Genomic DNA, 21,249 nt, shown 5'->3' on the forward strand with positions numbered 1-21,249 from the left:
TTCTATTTATGTGATAAATCATATATATTGATTTGCGTATGTTGAACCAACCTTGCATTCACTCAAGTAGGGATAAGGCCTACTTGATTGTAGTGGATAAACTTTTCGATGTGCTGCTGGATTCAATTTGTCAGTATGTTGTTGAGGGATTTTTGCATTGATGTTCATCAAGGATATTGGCTTGACGTTTTCTTTTTCTGTTATGTCTGCCAGGTCTCAGTATCAGGATGATGCTGGCTTCATGTAATGAGTTAGGGAGGAGTCCCTCCTTCTCAAATTTTGGAATAGTTGCAGTAAGAATGGTACCAGCTCTTCATTGTACATCTGGTAGAATTCGGCTGTAAATCCATCTGGTCCTGGGCTTTTCTGGTTGGTGGGCTATTTATTACTGATTCCATTTCAGAGCTTGTTATTGGTCTGTTAATGGATTCACTTTTTCCTGGCTCAGTCTTGGGAGGGTGTATGTGCTCAGGAATTTATCAATTTCTTCTAGATTTTCTAGTTTATGTGCATAGTGGCATTCATAATATTCTCTGATGGTTATTTGTATTTCTATGGGGTCAGTGGTATTACCTCCTTTGTCATTTCTAATTGTGTTTATTTTGATCTTCTCTCTTTTCTCCTTTATTGTCTAGCTAGTGGTCTATCATTTTATTTTATTTTTTCAAAAAACGCAACTTCTGGATTCACTGATATTTTGAATGTTTTTTCCTGTCTCAACCTCTTTCAGTTCAGCTCTAATTTTGGTTATTTCTTGTCTTCTGCTAGCTTTGGGGTTGGTTTTCTCTTGGTTCTCTAGTTCTTTTAGTTGTGATGTTAGGTTGTTAAATTGATATCTTTCTAACTCTTTGATGTAGGCATTTCGTGCTATAAATTTTCCTCTTAACACTGCCTTAGCTGTGTCCCAGAGGTTCTGGTATGCTGTATCTTTGTTCTTACTACTTCCAAAATAACTTCTTGATTTCTACCTTAATTTCATTATGTATCCAAAAGTTATTCAGGAGCAGCATACTCAATTTCCATATAGTCATATGATTTTGAGCAAATTTCTTAGTCTTGATTTCTAATTTGATTTTGCTGTGGTCTGATGGAGTGCTTGTTATGATTTCAGTTCTTTTGCATTTGCTGAGCATTTTTTGTGTCTATGTGATTGATTTTACAGTATGTGCCACGTGGCGATGGGAAGAATGTATCTTCTGTAGTTTTTAGGTGGAGAGTTCTGTAGATGTCTAGCAGGTCCATCTGTAGATGTCTAGCAGGTCCACTTGATCCAGTGCTGAGTTCAGGTCCTAAATATCTTCATTAATTTTTTACCTTGATGATTTATCTAATACTGTCAGTGGGGTGTTGAAGTACCCCACTATTATTGTGTGGGAGTCTAAGTCTTTTTGAAGGTCTCAAAAAACTTGCTTTATGAATCTGGGTGCTTCTGTGTTGGTTGTATACATATTTAGGATAGTTAGGTCTTCTTGTTCAATTTGATCCTTTACCATTGTGTAATGACCTTCCTTCTCTTTTTTGATATTTGTTTGTTTAAAGTCTGTTTTGTGTGAAATTAGATTGCAACACTTGCTTTTTTTCTGTTTTCTATTTGCTTAGATTTTTCTTCTTCCCTTAATTTTGAACTTATGTGTGTCATTGCACGTGAGGTGTGTCTCTTAAAGAGAGCATACCAATGGGTCTTAGTTCTTTATCTACCTTGCCACTTAATGCCTTTTAGTTACGGCATTTAGCCCACTTACATTCAAGGTGAGTATTGATATGTGTAGATTTGGTCCTGGTGTCATGTTAGCTGGTTATTTTGCAGACTTATTTATATGTTTGCTTTACAGTGTCATTGGTCTGTATACTTAAGTGTGTTTTTGTAGCAATTGATAATGACCTTTCCTTTCCACATTTAGTGCTTCTTTCAGGAGACCTTGTAAGGCAGGTCTAATGGTGATGAATTCTCTCAGCATTTGCTTGTCTGAAAAGGATCTTATTTCTCCTTTGAATATAAGGCTTAGTTTGGATAGCTATGAAATTCTGTGTTGGAATTTGTTTTCTTTAAGGATGTTGGCTATAGGCTCCCAATTTCTTCTGGCTTATAAGGTTTCAGCTGGGAGGTCTGCTGTTAGTCGGATGGGCTTCCATTTGTAGGTGACCTGACCTTTCTCTCTAGCTGCCTTTAACATTTTTTCTTGCATTTTGACCTCGAAGAATCTGATGATAATGTGTCTTGAGGATGATCTTCTTGTGAAGTATCTTACCTGGGTTCTCTGCATTTCCTGAATTTGAATATTGACCTCTCTAGCTAGGCTGGGGAAGTGCTCATGGATGATATCCTGAAACATGTTTTACAAGTTGCTTATACTCTCCCCATTTCTTTCAGGGATACCAATGAGTCATAGATTTGGTCTCTTTACATAATCCCATACTTCTCAGAGATTTTGTTCATTCCTTTTTATTCTCTTTTCTCTATTCTTGTCTGGCTGTTTTATTTCAGAAAGCCAGTCTTCAAGCTCTGAGACGCTCTCTTCCACTTAGTCTATTCTGCTATTAATACTTGTGACTGCATTATGAAATCCCCGTAGTGTCAGGTGGGTTATGTTCTTTTCTATACTGGCTATTTTGTCTATCAACTCCAGCATCAGTTTACTGTGATCCTTAGCTTCCTTGGATTGGGTTTCAATGTACTCCTGCGTCTCAATGATCTTTGTTCCTATTTATATTCTGAATCATATTTCTGTCGTTTCAGCCATCTTAGCCTGGTTCAGAACCCTTGCTGGAGAGGTGGTGTGGTCATTTGGAGGAAAGGAGGCACTCTGGATTTTTGAGTTGTCAGGGTTTTTGCATTGCATTGGTTCCTTTTCATCTTTGTGGGCTGACGTTCCCTCAGTTTTTGAAGTTACTGAGCTTTGAAATGGGTTTTTTTTTCTTGTTTTATCTTACTATTTTATCTTATTTGATGACCTTGTGAGTTTGATTGTGGTATAAGGTTAAATTCAGCTGACTGGCTTAATTTCTGGAAGATTTTAGTGGGCCAGTGCTCAGCTCCCAACTCCTAAACTGTGTGCTCTAAATCTGGAGTACTTGTATCAGGCTCCAACTTTGTTCTTTGGCTCCTTGAGGTTAGGAATCCACTGTGGTGGGGGTGCTGAGGTGGTCCCAGACTGTTGGTCACTACACTCTAATTGGTAGTGTCATCCAGTTTCATAGTGTGGTGACAGTGGGATCTGTCCTAGTTCATATGTGCTAGCAACAGCTGCAGTGGCAGTGAGGTGGGGTGCACCCTCCTCAGCTGCAACAGGGTGCTAATGGATGCCAGGGTGCCTGCCTCCGTGTGGGTATTCACCACAGTAGTGGAGGCAACATGTCTCAAGGGGACCAGGGGCTCCTGCTGGCAACTGTGTATACAGTTGTGCTGATGGTGGTGTTGGCACGGGGTGGAGCCGCGGCAGGCACAGGTCTGTGTGTGTTCCCTGCACTGCAGGCAGGGGTGGTCGCTCAGGGCAGGGGAGCGTCTGCTGTTTTCTGTGCCTAGTTTCACTCTCGCAGCAGTGTTGGTGCAAGAGCAGGGCACTGGTGGGGTTGGGGCTTACTGGCTCTGTGCCTGTCAGGACTCTGACTGCAATGGCAGTCAGTATGGGGAAGTGGGATGGGCTGCACTCTCACTGCAGCAGGGGCAGGGCAGGGTGCATGCACACGCAGCATTGGTGGGGTAAGGAAGGCAATACCGGCCTGTGCACACAAGTCCAGCAAAATAATGTGGGTGGTTGCTGTGGGCACAGGGGAAGCTGCTGTGTGAGGAGTGGTTGAGCTGGTGCATGGCCATGGGGGCCACCCTGCTGGAGCACTCCACTGGTTAGGCATGGTTGCCAGTACCGGAGCCATGATGTGGGTTCCCAGGGCACCTGAGGCTGCCTTGCAAGCAGGCCTGGCCAGGCTGGGTCAGCAGGAGAGGTCAGCAGACCAAGGAGTGCCCAGATCAGACCAGGCTGGTCTGATGGGTAAGATCAATCTGCAAAGTTCAGGTCCGACAGTTCTTTTAGGGCTAAAGTCTCCTATGGGAGCTACTTGACCCTAGGCAGATGGCCGTCTCTGGCTGTGCTTTGCTACAGATGCAGTGGCACCAAACCATCTGAGTTCCACATCATTGCTGCCCCTACCACTTCTCTAAGCAGCTCTCCCTGCCAACTCAAGTGGTGGTTGAGGGGTCTCCTCCTGCAGTGATTCCAGAGCCCTGTGGTAAGAGTTAGTTGCTCCTTGCCAGGAGTTATTGGGAGCCAGGAATAAGTCCTGGTGTGCAGTAGCCCTGGGCAGCGTTCCCAGCTTTGTCTCCCTTCAGCCCATCTTCTGTGTCTTCCCTCTGTCCATCCTCGGGGCCTTCCCTCTGAAGATCTGTTAGGAGATGTGTTGGTCCCTCTGTGGCAGCTGTTCCAGTTGGCTGCATCTAGTCAGCCATCTTGCCCTCTCTCTGAATCCATACTTTCTATGGAAAGATTTTCCTAGCCAAACCCATCTTTGGCTTAATTTCATTGATATATTTATTTTTACGTAACCTTTAAAAAAGTGCATTATAAGTTATCTGTAAATTACCTACAATAAAATACACAGACCTTAAAGGTCCATTTGATGAATATTGACATTCACCATTTCATGTGTAACCACCACACAAAACAATATATAGGACATTTCTATCATTCAGAAACTTCCGTCCTTCCACTTTCCTGTCAACTGCCACACCCCACTCACATACAACTGCTTTCTAACAACTGTAACTAAAGATTAGTAGTGTCTGTTCTCAGACTTCATGTAAATGGAAACATACAGTATATATATATACACACACACACGCACACATATATATATACACATATATACATATTTCTATCTTCTTTGTATCAGTATGATGATTTTGAGGTTCATTCATGATGCTTTGTGTAACAGTATATTGTGCCTTTTTACTGTTGTGTAGTATTCCATTACACAGATTTACCTGAGTTTTAAACGGGCTTTGCAGGAATAAGAGCCTTTTCTCAAAATATGAATTAGAATATAATGACTGAAAGAGAAATGTAGAACTAAAGGGCAGAATGATCTGTGTTGAGTACTCACTATGGATTTCCTGTCATATTTCTCTCCTTATTTAGGAACTCATCATTCGTAGTGTCTGTGGATTTCTTCTTTCCTCTGTGTGTCAACTGCAGACTTACACTTGATAGCATTTTGGACACTAACCTTGCTTAACCTTGCACTAACCCTCTTGCTATCAATTTCAGACTCCCACACCTGGGTGCCAGACCCACACAACTGTTGCTATCACGACTACTCCAGCTCCTCAGACATGCCATCAGCCAAGGAGCTCCTTTGCCCAATTCACTCTAAGAACTGCAAGATGCAGCAGCAGTCCCACATCCTCGGCTGCATGTATCTGGCATGCAGGTGTTAGTTTTTATAGTGCACCAGGTGGGAGAGATGCCACTGGAGTAGGCAAGGTTCCCAGGTCCCTGTTTTGGGGATTGCTCTTTTCGTGTCCTCACACATACTGATTTGACTGTCAAGACAGACTGAGCTGGGTAGCTGAGGACAGAGGGGAAGGAACACTGCTCTTCATCTTGGGACTTGTCTTTGAGGGGCAACTGAACAATTTTTGATCAATTACTGAATAGCACAAGCCTGGATTCTCCAGAGAGGTGATTATGACATGAAATAAGCACACTCTACAGGTGTTTCTCGGATGTGTAACTCCAAATATACAGTTTTAAAGAAGTCATAAAATAAATGATTTTCCCAGAGAAACTGAAATTACATTCTGAAGGGTGACTTGGCATGATGTCCAGTTAGTTGATATATGACTTCTTGCAGGTATTCCTTTGCATCCCTGCTGCAGTGAAGAAAGCCATTACTACCAGGGAGAAGTGTGGGATTAGTCAGTGGCACATGGCTGTCACCACTTGTCTTACACTGTTGTTAATTTGTTTAACAATTCTGCTTAGCCATTTATTCACACAGTATTCCTTAGCAGCAAGGAGAAAAGTATCAGGGCAACCAAGCCATGGCTTGGAGCCACGACGTGTATAAATGGAAGGGTTAGTTTTACCCTACTGTTCTTTTCTTCCCCATCATTCTTTCTCCTCTCTTGAAACTCAGGCTCTCAATGGGTGAATATCATGTGGTATATTTACATAATGGGATAATATGCAATGATGAAAAATGTGTAAACTAGAGTAACATGTTTCGAAATGGATATATCTTTAAAAGTATGGAGTAAAACAAAAACTAAATTACATATGTACGATATGATGCCATTCATACAAAATTTTAAAATATACAACATGATTCTGTATGTTGTCTAGGGATAGTTATATACATGTAAATCTATAAAAATATGCTTCAGATTAATATCCTCCAAATTTAGAATCAGGGTTTCCTTTGGCTAGGGGGTTGGAGAGAGATGCACTTGGAAGGAGTACACAACTATGCTTGTAATGTTTAATTTTCTAAACTAGGCCGTGACTCAAATGTATTTGGTACATTGTTTTTCAGATATTTTTACATATTCAAAAATATTTTATGATAAATGAATAAAAGTTAGTTAATAAAATAAGATCATTGTTGGTTTATATTGTCTAAATCATTAAACTTCCAAAGGTTTAATATTCATTCATTTTCACCAGCTGCCAAGTTCAAGATTTTGGCAAAAAAATGAGATTGTTATGGAAGTGGGTGTTCTCTTTGTTCTCTGATTTTACAACCTTTTAATGTCAATGAATTGTTATTAGAAGGCAGTTTGACCCTCTGAGACAAATACATGGTATTATGTCCACCTAATTAATGATATAGGACACAGGATTTTAGATAAATGCTGGTGTAACCCCTTTTCTCATAGAATTCTGCAATTCCTGTATTCATTTATGAAATATTTATTGAGGCTGCTATGTCTATTGCTGTGGAGTAGGTATCAGGACAGGTGCAGGTAGAAAAAAATGTCACTTTACAAAATGTGAAATATAAAATGAGAAGTAGAGAAAAAACCATGATGAATTCTAGCCAGCTTGGAGAAAGGAAATGCAGCAAAGTACAATGGACAGAAACCTGTCAGGGGCATCTGTACAAGAATGGATAAATGGGGTGTGCTGAGTCATTTCACTTTGTCTGAGTCTGGTATGGGATGCTGCAAACTGGACATGGGTCAGGGCCTTCTGGAGCTGAGATCAAACTTCTCAGACCTCAGCCAGGGGCTTGCATTCCTTTCTGGATTATCAAGATCCTGTAGCTCAGATCCTGTGAGAAGAGCCCTTTGTCTAATGAGAACTTATGAAAGCCATGCTGGGGACCATGCTGGCCTAGTCTAGAGCTGTGGGCAATGCTGACATCCAGCACACTTGAGGATGCAAGGAGCACCCTACGAGAATGGAGATGCAAAGGCAGAGGAAGAGAAATGATGCAATTTCTTTTTCAGCTAGGGAGAAGGATAGCTGAAATGAACGAGATCTGTGAGGAAATTTATATTAGGGGATAAACAAATGAGTTCTGTGCCCGCCTCTTTAAGTCTCTTCAATGCCATGTTCATCTCTCTTTTTTGATTACCAGGTAGTGCTGTCCTCAGTCTCTTGGGGCATACTTCTTTCCCGATCTGGCACAAACGACCCCTCAGGGCTTAAAGACTTGCGAATGATGGATGATCAAGGTATGCATTTCTTAATCAAGCTGCTGTATTTGCCCATCTAAAGAACTGTTTAAAAAACACGTCTAGCAGATCTCTGCCTCCAATGCTCACATATTATTTAACTCCAACTTTTACTTTTGAAAAATCTAACTAAAATCTTATTCAGGCTGTGACCAAAGGAGAGGGCAGGCTAAAAAATGTCCTATGCAGGTGAAGGGCATTTTTTTTTTTTTAATTTTCAATTCAGTTGCTGATTTTGTTAGCTGCTATTCTGACCTTCCAGCTAACTTCAGGATTGTTTAGGTTAAGATTGAAAATGTAAATTTGCATGGCAAGAGTGCTTTTCCAAAGGATACTGTTTAGATAGCTCTTCAAATTGTTGGATGATAATGACTATTGTCCCTTACCTTTCAAAGCTGAAGGAAGGTCTGCAGCCTGTTTACCTGCCCAGCTTATCTGGTGAGAACCTACCACGTGTCCAGCCATGGGCTGGGTCCTTTCTACCCAATTAAACCCCTCTACCAGAATAGCAAAGATCAAGTTTCAAAAGTGTTATTCTCACGTATTTACAGATATTAGGGAGCAACCCAACAAAAAACAAAACAATATTGGTAATGCTATTCTAGAACATTCAACTTGTTTTACTCTTGCTGACATTTTCCTTCAAGAAAAGTAGTTTGATAGTGAAGATAGTGAAATGATGGGACTTTACAAGGACATCAGATCTACAGATTAAAAAAAAAAAAAGCCAGATGTGCAGGTCCATGTCTGTAGTCCCAGCTACTCAGGAAAAGATAGTGAGAGGATTGCTTGAGCCCAGGAGTTTAGATCAGCCTGGGCAATGTAGAAAGCCTTACCTAGTAAATCTCCAAGCAAGTCCCTCTAGAAATATTCTGGGTACAACTGTTTTCCTCTCTGGGACTTCTCTCTCATGCATTACACTGTCAGATTGATCCCCATCTCTGAAAGCCACCGTTGGGTCCCTGCTCCAGTCTGAACTCCTGGGAAATGTAGCATAGCTATTCCTCTTCAACCAAAGATTGGAAGCACTTACTTAACGGTAGGTTTATGGAATGAGAGGAAGTAGGTATTTGACCATTACTTGCCATTCTTCCCACTTGGAACATTTGGGCCTTTGTTGAGCTGTTCGTAGTGATAAGATGAAATAATAAGCCAGATTTCTATCCTACTCTTTGTTGTGCATAAGATGCTTTATTGAGTACTTCAGATTCACTAATATATGCACTGAACTAGTCATCCAATGTACATTAATTATCTACTGAGACCAAGACCAGAGTGATCTGCTCAATTGAAAACCATTCATATCTTTGAAAAATAAAATTTACTGCTTTTATACAATTTATAATAGTTCCCCCTTTTTTGGGTACTTAATATGTGTCAAGCCCTGACATGGTGTTTTTTTCATACATTATTGTTAACCACGACAACAATACAGAGAGGTTGATATTAACATACCTATTTCATAGATGAAGAAACTGGGGCTGAGAAATATTATGTGACTTGCTCAGACTTGTATAGACACCCAGTGGCAGCATTAGGGTAAAAACCCATTTCTTATCATATCTTGGAATCTGTTCTCTTTCCATTGAACCAAACTTCTTTCCTGTTCAAACCATCAATGTGGTCAGTCTGGACCTGGTTAGATCCCTGCAGCTGCTGAATCCACTTGCCTCGTTTGGAGCAACCAGAACAGAAATGTGTTTCATTGGCTTGAGCGAGAAAAATTCATTACAATAGATGTGCTTTATGTAAAGTGGCCCTCCTTTAAAAGGGATTTGCCTTTTCTATACAGCGTAGGACATTAGAAGGGTTTTGCCAAAATAATATACTTTCCAGTGTGAATCCTTTTCAGGGAACTTTTGGTTGTTTCTCTTATTATTACATGGGGTATCAAGCTGAAAGCTTTGCCATCCTGGCTACTGAATCCTCAGTCACAGTAAAGTTTTAATTTTAGTTTTTACTAGCATTGAAAATGCAGCAATAAGACACATAAACAGGACATCTAATCCATGAAGTCCTTTGGTACAAGGGAGATTTTCTATCTGCCACTTGGAAAACTTGTATGAAATAAACCCCAATTTGGGGTGTTTTTGGAGGGCAAAGGGTGATGTACCCTATCTGATTGGACTTAGTGATACATTTTAACCTGTGATTTATGCAACCTGACATTGACATTCATTTAGCTCAGATTACAAGTAAAGTAATTCACTCCCTAATGAAGTGTACCCTGCATGACATATTGACCATGGGAGCTGACAATCATTGCTTTAAAACAGGCATAGGTTACACTTTCTTTTGTCATTGAAAGTAGGTTATCAGTTAATAAACTTAAAACAGGGCCTGCTGACCTGCCATTCTTCCAGACGTATTTTATTAGAGCATCAGAAAAGCACATACCAAAATTTACATTGTAATGGAAAAAAGAGTGAAAAACTTCGTGAACTCACTGTTGTTCAGAGGAATAGCTTTTCCATGCATTTATACAAGTTCCTTCCAACTTTTTATTTTGGAAATCTTCAAACCTATAGAAAAGCAGAAAACATAGTACCGTGAACACCTGTGTACTCTTCACTTGGATTAATCAGTTAATATTTTATCACATGTGTATACTCTTTTTCATGTGTACACACACACACACACAATTTTAAAGTAAATTACAGACATTATGACACTTCACTCCTAAATACTTTAGCATGAATCATCTAAGAATCAGGACATTCTTCTCTATTACCAAAATATCATTATCATACACCTAAGAAAATTAACAATTCAATAACATAATCTAATATAAAGTCTGTATTCTAGTGTCCTCAATAGTCTCCAGAATTTATTTTAAACTTATCTTTTAAAAATCAGAATGCAGTAAAAAATTTCACCTTGCATTCGGTTGTTATGCATTTATACATAATTTTGTGGGGAATAAAAATGAAAGCACAAGAGCTTTGAGCCACAGTGATTGAAAGCACAGTGATAAAGTGTTGGTTATGTCTTATGCCAAAGTATTTTTCAAGGATCTCTCTTACAATGTATGTATCCCATGATAGTGGTCATTTTTTTTCCAAAATATTTCAATCAATTTCTCATTTGACTATATTTAAGTGGTAGGCACATGGAATATGCTATTACATATTCATATTTTTAGAAACCTAAGTCTCATTGAATAGTTGAGTGTTTTATTCTGTTTCCATATAAACTGCAGGATTAGAATTCCAAATCTAGAGGATTTGTTCCAACCCCACTTAAAAAGAGAGAGAGAAAAAAAAAACAAGAACTTTCCTGGGTAAAATGTTTTTCAGCATTATATTGAGAATGAATTATAAGTTTCAAATAATTGAATTTTCTTCTAATTTAGACTTTTCCTTATACTCCTGAAAGCAAAATGTGTTGTAATTAAACATGGAAAGAAAAATGAACATTCACTAGGGAAAATACAATGGTTTTATTACTGCCATGGACATTTAGAGATCAAGTTTAAGACAATGGTTGAATTCAGTGTTGCAAGTGCACTTCTCATCTATAATTACACATGTCTAAGGTCTTGTAAAGTGACTGTATAATTGCTTTAGAGTTGCATTTAAAGGAAATATTGAGAAACTGCATTGCATGAATTACAGTTTGCATGGATCTTATGTACTTTATTTTATGCCCTTGTACTTTCATTAGCAGTGCAAAAGCTATTGCAGAAAATAGAAGAGGGGAACTATGACCTTTTATGTTCACTTTGCAGAAGATAGTAACTTTGTTTTTAAAGAAACAAAACAATATTATCCTCTTCCATAATAAATCATAAAAAGGCTTATGAACAATGCTATCTATGTTGAAACAAAAAAAAAATCTTGTCCATTGGTGATTGCTATTGAATTTTAAAATTAGCTAGAAGTTTTTTCTCCGTCTTTATATGTGTATATATACACACATGTATATACATATATACATATACATACACACACACACACACACATATATATATATATTTTTTTGAGACAGAGTCTCGCTCTGTCACCCAGGCTGGAGTGCAGTGGCCCAATCTCCGCTCACTGCAAGCTCCGCCTCCCAGATTCATGCCATTCTCCTGCCGCAGCCTCCCGAGTAGCTGGGACTACAGGCGCCCGCCACCATGTCCAGCTAATTTCTTTCTGTAGTTTTAGTAGAGACGGGGTTTCACTGTGTTAGCCAGATGGTCTCGATCTCATGACTTTGTCGTCTGCCTGTCTTGGCCTCCCTATATTTATATTTTTTTAGAGACTGCCTCACTCTGTCAACCAGTCTGGAGTGACATGATAATAGTTCACTGCAGTCTTGATCTCCTGGGCGTAAGTAATCCTCCTACCTCAGCTTCTATAGTAGCTGGGACTACAGGTGTACCACACTACACTGGCCAGGAGTACTTAATATTATAATAGAAAGTAGATAGATGTTGTTGTAAGAACTGCCTGCCTGTTCTGGTCCACAGAGCCTTCCACATACACACATGCGTCCTGGTAGCTACACATACTTTCTATAAAGCTTAGGGTTCTTCTGGCCTCTCATAAGAAAATTCTGGGCTTAAAACATAGCTTCAAAGTGCTGCACTGCTCCCCTCACTAACAGATGGTCAAACTAAACACATGTCCATGTCAGCCTGGCTAAACTGGGTTGCAACTCTAGAGTATCAGCTTAGTACGTGTAGAGATCCTTAATTGTTTCACACACACACACACACACACACACACACACACACAACCCTAGACTTGTCTACACAATTGTCTATAATAAATCCAAGGTCTTCTTGCAGAAACATTTTGACTCATACTCCCAGATGGTGCTTCACTTGGTGAGGGAAATAGGACCTTTCTTTACTATTTTTGGTTTTGAGTACCTTCTTGGAGACAAGGTGTAGAAAGAAAAGTGTACAAATGATAAGTTTAGTGAGTTTTCACCAATTGAATGTCCCTGCATAACCAGCCTCAGATTTAAAAAAAAAAAAAAAATCGGAACATTTCCAGCACCTTAGTGACCTCCCTCATGCCCCTTCAATTCAGGAACCCAATAGGAACTTTAGTACCTCACTGATTTTAATCTCAGCAAATGAGCTTGCTCTACTTTTTGCCCAGTCCCATTAATGAACCCTTCTTCATTTTTAGTAACAACAGAAATGCAGAAGGCACGACTTCTTCATTTCTTAAAGCTGTCTTCAAGGGGTTCGTAAACATGATGGGAAAACTCTTGAGTGATGCAAATGTGGCTTTTCACCTTCATACTTGCAGAGTGACTGCTACTTCATACTCTGGAGGCATGTACCAAAAGGGTTGTAATGGGGGCAGAAGGGATTGTCCTGGGGCACGTACACAGTTGTATTGACATAGGTACCTTAGTTACAGCAGATAAAAAGCTAAAATTTTCTTAGTCAAATAAGCAGAGTATTTAAATGCATTAAATGCTGGGGAAATCTATAGCTAGCAGGAAATCCTGGATAATTAACTCTTCAAATGTCCAAAGGTAATGCGGACTTCTTTCTGTATCTACGAATCTTACTCTCCACATCGAGTGTTACTTCTCCAACCAGAAGAATCGCTTTGTGAAACAATTTGGGTTCTCTTTCTTGCTATTAACAGGACAACAAGGAATGGGATGGGGGAGGCAGAGGGGAAGGGGCGGTCAGTTAGACCTGGCCCTTCATGCTGATGGGTGGGCATAAAAGGGAATGGACTGGAACCATCCATATCTTTTCAAGGAGTTGTCAACTCAAACTTAAGAAAATAATTCTAGAGATGTTAATATTTTACCCTAAGCCTTTTGATTGTGCATGAAATGGAAGTGGGTGAGTTTTAGCATGTCACTGAAATTTGCCGTTGGTGCATATCCACCATTCTGAGAACTGTATCCTGCCTCTGTGATTTAGCATGACAACTGGATTATATTTATACAATTAATTAATGTTTGCTTGACCACTTTTATCCAATTTCTTTCCATAGCACATAAAAGAGAACCTGACATAAATTTCTCTTTCAAAACAATTGACTTAGCAACTGCTGACCTTCTGTTCTGTCATTCTAAGGATTGATTGGATATTGTTGAATTGTTTCATTCTACAGTAATTAAACATAAAATTAATTATGCTAGTAACCCATTATTTTTCTGAACCAAGGACTAAGTCATTTGTTTTTGCTTGGTTACTCAGAGAATCTGCCATTAGGTGAACAGGGAAAAGGAAATTGTACTGTTGCAAACAGAAACTAAATATTTTAAGGCACATTTTAATGGCTAAAATATCTGAAAGCTTCTCATTTCTATATGCACAGCATATTGAATTTGTTTAATGTAATTTAGGCCATAAATCTTTTACCTTATGATATGGTCATTTAAATATTTTCTCAGGTGGCTAATCATTTAGAAAACATGTCAAAGAAGAATATATGTTAAGAAAGAGAGATGGGTGAATAAAACTGGAAGCATCCGTAAAACCATCATGAATCTCTAATTCCTGATTTGGTTTGCTGCTTACCCGAAATGAAATTTACTTCACAAGTCATTTTCTTTGTTAGTTTTGTATAGAAAATGCTTAAAATTACCCTGATATTATGAGCATTAAATCTGATATTGAGAGGCATACAAGTATGGCGGGACTAAATTATCAAAATGTATGTGCTGATAGAGACCAAAATAGGTTTTTGCAGTTTTCATTAGTGCAGGTCATACTAATTTAATTAACATGATTGAAGACAGTATCACTAGATGAGGCAGCATATACCTAGCCCCGGCCTATAACTCACCCATAGGCTATAAAGTGATGCACCTGACACATGGGTATGCAATCTCACATATTTCACATTTGGACCCTGCCTTTTACTGCAAGGTTCCTATGGCTTTGGAATATGTGGTGAACTTCATCAGATGAAATTCCTGATGCTTTTCACAATTCACGATCCTGATCAGTCTTTTAAATATTGAGCAAATCCTTGGCTTTTACTTTATGCAATTTGGACTGTCATATTTATTATCTAGCCTGCTGAGCACCCTGTTTCTTTATGTGACAATTGTGCTTCCTCCTAAGTTTAGACTCCTCTCCTCCTAACCCGCCCGTGGTTCTGTGAATCATAATGGCCCACTTTCCTGGCCACAAGAGTGGGTGCGGTGACTAAGGGAGCCAATTAATGGCTCTTTTCAGGATTTGTCTAGTTGGAAATAATAGAGAAGACAACTTACCTACCCAACATCCATTCTTTCCTTTTCTCCTCTGAAGAAAATTCCATTAAAAAAAATAGTGGTAGTGTTTCCAGTTGAAAATATCCATCTCCTCACATTCTCCTGGAGTCAAATGTGATCATGTTCCCATTTCTGGCCAATGTGATTCAAATGGAAGTCTGCAGTGTAGGACTTCTGGCACGATATTGGTGTCCTGATAAAAGACTCAGTTGACAAGTGACTTTTGCCCTTACTCCTCTTCCATTTTCTGCCTGAAACTTATGCACCATGGACTAGTCTTAAGCCTGCTAAGAACAATGGAGTAGGAATCAACAAGACCCTGGATCATTGATGACTGGCTCAAGTAGCTGTGCCAGCCTTCATCTACTCCATTTCAGAATTCTTGTTATGAGAAAAATAAAACTTCTGTTTAGTTACGCTCATGTGAGTGGGTTGCTGTCATATGCAGCATGACATTGCCCTAATTGTTATAATTCTTTTCCTATATTAAGGTGGATTTGTAGAGAAGGCCAGCGTGAGAAAATGAGTCAACTTACAAAGAAAGAGTCAAGAGACCAATAGCAAGACCCGGTCTTGTGCCCTGAATTTTTACGCAGCCTGAGGTTATGTTATGTGAGCCCATGCAACCCTGCTCTGCTGAACTTTCCTAAAGTTGGTTTCTATCACAAATACAAGAATTCTTGGAAATACGAGAATAAAAACACACTCTCCATGCAACAGATCTTTAAAACCTTGAATTAGTTTTTCTTAGCACTAATTCCCTATTTTCTGGGATGGGAAGGAGGAGCCCTGAGTTCTTAAGTTGACAGTACAGGTTTAGGGGCTTTGGAACATCACTCAGCGTTTTTGAACCTCAGTCTTCTCATCTGCAAAACAATGTGAACAGATTAGAAGTTCTCTAGGGTAGCTTCAGTTCTAAATGACCATGACTCCATGCACATTTTCCAAAAATGTGAGCTGGAAGGGAGGATGTAAAATACAGAATTCAATTATGAAAGAAATGTACTCAGAGATTTACCATAAACACCTGCTCCTACAGAGTAATAAAAAGAATAAAGTTACAGCCCAAGTAGAGATTTTCTGTGGATAAGGTTGCACATGCTCTGGTTGTCAGTCTATAAAGGTGGTGTGTACAGAGTTAGGGAAAGAAACAGACTTTTCCTCAGGATTAAATTACTTCTAAGCATTGATGTTTAGATTTGAAGAAGACTTTCATCCTCAAATATGAAAACTATCATACTAATAACAACAATTACAGATAACTACATACTATGAACTATGCTATTTTGCATGCATTATCACATTTCATCCTCAGTGATGCTTTGAGATAGAGAATCATATTATTTCCATTTTATAACTATTTGCTATTTTTTAAGTTACTGTCAGAATAATTCCAAATTTGTAAATAGTTAAGGCTTATTTTTTGCTGTTTACAACAAAGCAGAGAAATCTGAATATCAGTGTTGATCTCAAAGAAATTTCTCCATTTTCTCACTACATATTAGAGGAAATGATGGGCTCCAAAGGAAATGTTGATTGGGAATTAATTGTGTAACTGCCTGCAAAACAATGTTGCCTATTAATATACCAGTGCAAGAGAAGAATTTCCTATTGTATAGATCAGTGAAAATCCAGAGGCCCTCAGTGAAGTAAAGTTGCATTGACTTTGGAGAATATCTGAGATAGACAAAATCTACATATTTAAATACAAAATTGTCTTTGTAACAAATGTTGATTAGACTTAAGAGACTGGGTTTTAAAAAGAGAAAAAAATCCTAACATTTGTTGAGCTCCTTCTGTGGAGCAGGCACTGGGCTACATCCTCTTCACACTGCATCTCATTTAGTCACCAAGGAAGCCCAGGGTAGTAGATATAATTGATTCCATTTTACAGAGGAAGAACAGAGGGACCGAGTACCTTGCTAAAAGTCACACAGGTGGGAACGAGTGAAAGGGGCTGTGAGCCCAGCTCTTTCAGCTGCCAGAGTCTGAGCTCTTGCAGCAGATGGGAGTGTGAGTGTCAGTTTTTCAAATTCCATCATGGGAACCCTGGAAAAAGTCAGATGTCTAGTGAATGAAGGGGAAGAATGAGCTGTAGATTGTGACTGGTCTTGTATTCTGAGCAGGCAGAGAGCTGAGATTAAAGAGTTTAACCTGAAGAAAATTTGTTGTGTTGGCTACTAACCAAATCTGTTTTCATTCTCCTGGAAGCTCTGGACCCATGTTGAAAGCAGACTTCCGGTAAGTTTTCCTGAGTTGATGTCTGGGCTTTTTCCTCAAAGGAGATAGATGTGAAGCTCTTAATCTGGTGCCTTCTAGCATGGGGAGCAGAAAGTCAGAAGCCAAGATGCCCTGGCTGATCTGTTCTTCTGTCTTGAGGAAAGAGTATACGTTAAACTATTTCCATCTGATGTAAATCTGAAACACTCTCTGCAGTGCGAGAAAACAGAGGAAAAATTTCTTATCACTCTGATTGAGGAACAAAGGAAGGTAAAATAATTATCTCGGTCCACCAAAAGGTAGAGAAATGGGTCTGGGCCCACCTGAACATATAGTGTGCTTTGTGCTCTCTCTCTTCTTCCCCTCTATTCAAGTAAGACCTGGAACCTCTTAAAAACCTCCAGGGAGGTAGGTAACAAACACTTCCTCTTACTAACCCTCTAAGCCCATCGTAGTGCTTAATAACCCTTATGTAAAGACTTTTCCCCTCTAGAGCAAACTTAAATCATTTGGCTTGCAGGTTAATTCTATTTTCTCTCTTCTCTCTAGTGAGGAGAAAGAACAGCTGTTTACCATCTTCCCAGAGTTGAATTGAACACACCGGAACAGAGAGGTATCAAATCACCCTCAGACTTTCATCATTCAGGCAAAATGGCATTGACATGTCAGTAGTTCTCAAAGTGGTTCTCTGAACAGCAGGATCAGTTTCCCCTGGGAACTTGTTAGATATGCAAATTCTCAGGCCCCACACCAGGCCTGCTGAATCAGAAATTCAGTAGGTGGCCCCAGAAGTTGGTGTTTTAACAAGTCTTCCAGGTAATTTTCATGCTATCTGAAGTCTGGGAGCTCAATAGTTATAAATGATATCATATGTAGATATTTTGATCAGATATGGGTGACTATTACTAATAATTATGTGAATAATTCATAATGTTTTTCTACATTTGTGTGTATGTCTGTATATAAGAATGTATATTATTATGTATTGATTTAAGTGAGATTTCTAGTTTGGAATCAGTTATTCTTGTAAGATATGGTGAAACTAGTGAGCATGAGAATTGAACCTTTGGCTCTGGCCTCATGGTTATACAACTAGCGAAAGTCTGAGAATTTCAGTTGTGTTATGACTTGTGTTAAAGAGTTATGGCCTGCAGAAAGTTTTGAGTTTCTTCCAAACATTTTAAATACTGTTGCTGTGCAATGGTAGTCCGTGCACAGTTTGTAACATCCCCATTTCAAATCTTCCTCTTTACAGAAACTCTCATGATACCATGATCAACGAGATGCTAAGCTGCCATGACCCAGGGGCCCTCTATACCTTTTCTACTAACTCTTGATAAAGTTGACCTATATTGAAGGACCTTCTCCTTGTTTTTCACTCAAGCATAGCTTTGGGAATCTTGCCTATACTAAAGTGAGATTAATGTTTTGAAACATTACTCAGACCCCTTAATTTGTCTTGATTATTCTCAGATTGTGTTGCATAGTCAACATAACTCCTGTTCTTCCCCCACAAGCTTTAATGAGGTATAATTGACCAATAAAATTGTATGAATTTAAGATGTTCAATGTGACGATTTGATATACTTATATATCCCTATTTTTTGAAGAAGCTGAGAAAACACATCCAGGCTGCAAGACTAGGACAAAAGATTTTCCATCATTTTTATATGGGTGTACATAAGCCAGCAGGAAATCTTTGTCAACCATACGCTTTTAGTCATAGATCATATCTGTTTTGTCACTGCTGCATAACTGTAACTAACCTTAGGCTTAGCACAGGTATGTAGTCAATGAAAACTCACTGAAAGAATGTATGAAGGAAAACATTTTTATGACTATTTCAATGGGGCAACTAGAAATTCTGCTTTAAATGACACCTGGAAGGATATATGAGAAATCTTGTAAAAAACTTTATAGAGCCTTTTAGAACACACTCACCGAGGAGCCGATTTTTTTTTAATGTTTAAAATGAGCATGTTCATTAGTTAAAAAAAAAAAAAATATATATATATATATATATATATATATAAAACTTAAAATATTTGGGGATCTCAACTCAGGTCATTAAGGTGTTCCAAAACATGGTATTTATCTGTTCAAATCCAACTTTTAGTAATAAATATTTGCCAAGATAGATGTACCCTAAATATCCAACAGTTTATTTAGCAAAATAACTTGTCTAGAATAATCAAGAGTTCTCAAAAAACTACTGGTTATGAATAAGATTGGCTATTAAGATATGAAATACATCATATTCTTTTCCAAATGTTTTGAACCCTTAAAGATATACTTTTCATGTTTTTCACTTATTTGCAATATTTTTGTCATGCATATTCTTCAAACAAAACCTTCTCATCATGTTATCTCTTTCCTTCCCCTGCTGTCACTTTGAGATATAAAGTGCTTTTTCTTTCAACAAAGTTGGGGGGAAAAGATCTTATTTTTAAACTAACTTGGAATGGTATAAATTTTTAAAAAATCAAACATTGATATATTAATAGCATGTACTCAACGTCAGACAGTGTTGTATTTCACAAATGTTAACTTATTTATTATTCACAGGAATTAGGTACAAACACTATCCTCATTTTGCAGGAAAATTTGGGCACAGAAAGGTTAGGTGATTTTCCCAAGGTCACACAGTCAGGAAAAAGAAGAACTGGGACTCAAACATAGATAGTTTGACTATAGTCCATGTACTTCCTATTGAACCATGAAGCCTTTCTGGGATTATGGCTCTATTTAGGTCATCCTAGGGTATTCTCTCCAATCTTGGGTTTGGGGTGGAGAGGTTCATGTTGAGGATTGATGGATTAGGAGCTGTAGCAGCTGCCCAGATTTTCCATTTTTCTGATACTAAAGTGGCGAGTTTAAGAAGCTGACATTTGTAAAAGATAATCATTTCTGAATTGGGAGAGGGGCGGTTTCCACTATTTAAATGAGACTTTCACAAGCAGAAATAAATGTGCTGAGAAAAATGTGATGTTTTATCTGAACTCCAATTACTTTATTTTTATTTATTTATTTATTTTTTGAGGCGGAGTCTCGCTCTGTCACCCAGGCTGGAGTGCAGTGGCCGGATCTCAGCTCACTACAAGCTCCGCCTCCCGGGTTTACGCCATTCTCCTGCCTCAGCCTCCCAAGTAGCTGGGACTACAGGCGCCCGCCACCTCGCCCGGCTAGTTTTTGTATTTTTAGTAGAGACGGGGTTTCACCGTGTTAGCCAGGATGGTCTCGATCTCCTGACCTCGTGATCTGCCCGTCTCGGCCTCCCAAAGTGCTGGGATTACAGGCTTGAGCCACCGCGCCCGGCCTACTTTATTTTTTTAAAATAGAAGTTAAAAGTCTCAGAGACTGTTGTCAATAAAGGCTTTGGCTGGAACTAGTATGTTTGCGTGCACCTCCCTCTCCTTCGGCTCTTTTCCTTCACCCAACCCTGTGGAAAGTAAAAATGCCAAGAAGAAAAATGGGGAAAGTGATGCTATTAAATATAGCACAGGTGCTATTTTCATAGGTGGTGGGAAGTTTTAGCTTTTCTATCTTTTACATTCTCTATGGAGCTTTATCACCATTTCTCAGAGATACACATACTGCAAGAGAGTCCAGGATGACTGGGGAATTGGGTTTTATTCACTTCACTTGTTTCAGGTAGGGGGGAAATTGTGAATGAGTGGGAAAACAGCAAGAGCCTACTAGATCAGTATCTGTCTTTAAAGTGGCATTCAATTCAATAAAATTTTTAGAGTGCAGGAGTAGAGTTTTCTGATTTTACTTATTTATTATGGCAAATCTTATTCAATTTTATTATAGAAAAATCAAAAAAGATAACTGCCATGAGTTTCAGCTTTCTTAAATCAGAACTTAATTTGGGAACTGCCCCCAAAAAATCTCCTCAAGAAAAATCTACCAATACTATTTTCAACTAAAATGGTAAGGAAAGATATTATAAAGTATTAAAATCATAAGGAATACCTTTTTATTCTGAGAGAAAGTAAGGTTTTATATAATTCAACTTGCAGAGTTCAGCATTTTGCAAATTAAGGCAGCAACATGTTGGAGCCTTTCCACTCTAGTCAATGGATAAACTCTTGATCCTTAATGTGTAATGAACGTATGCAAATAATGGAAAATATTTTCCATTATTCTGATTCTTTTGCTCATGTTACCAA

The sequence above is a fragment of the Trachypithecus francoisi genome, unplaced genomic scaffold, assembly GCF_009764315.1.
Source record: "Trachypithecus francoisi isolate TF-2019V2 unplaced genomic scaffold, Tfra_2.0 Lachesis_group17, whole genome shotgun sequence".
NCBI lineage: Eukaryota > Metazoa > Chordata > Mammalia > Primates > Cercopithecidae > Trachypithecus > Trachypithecus francoisi.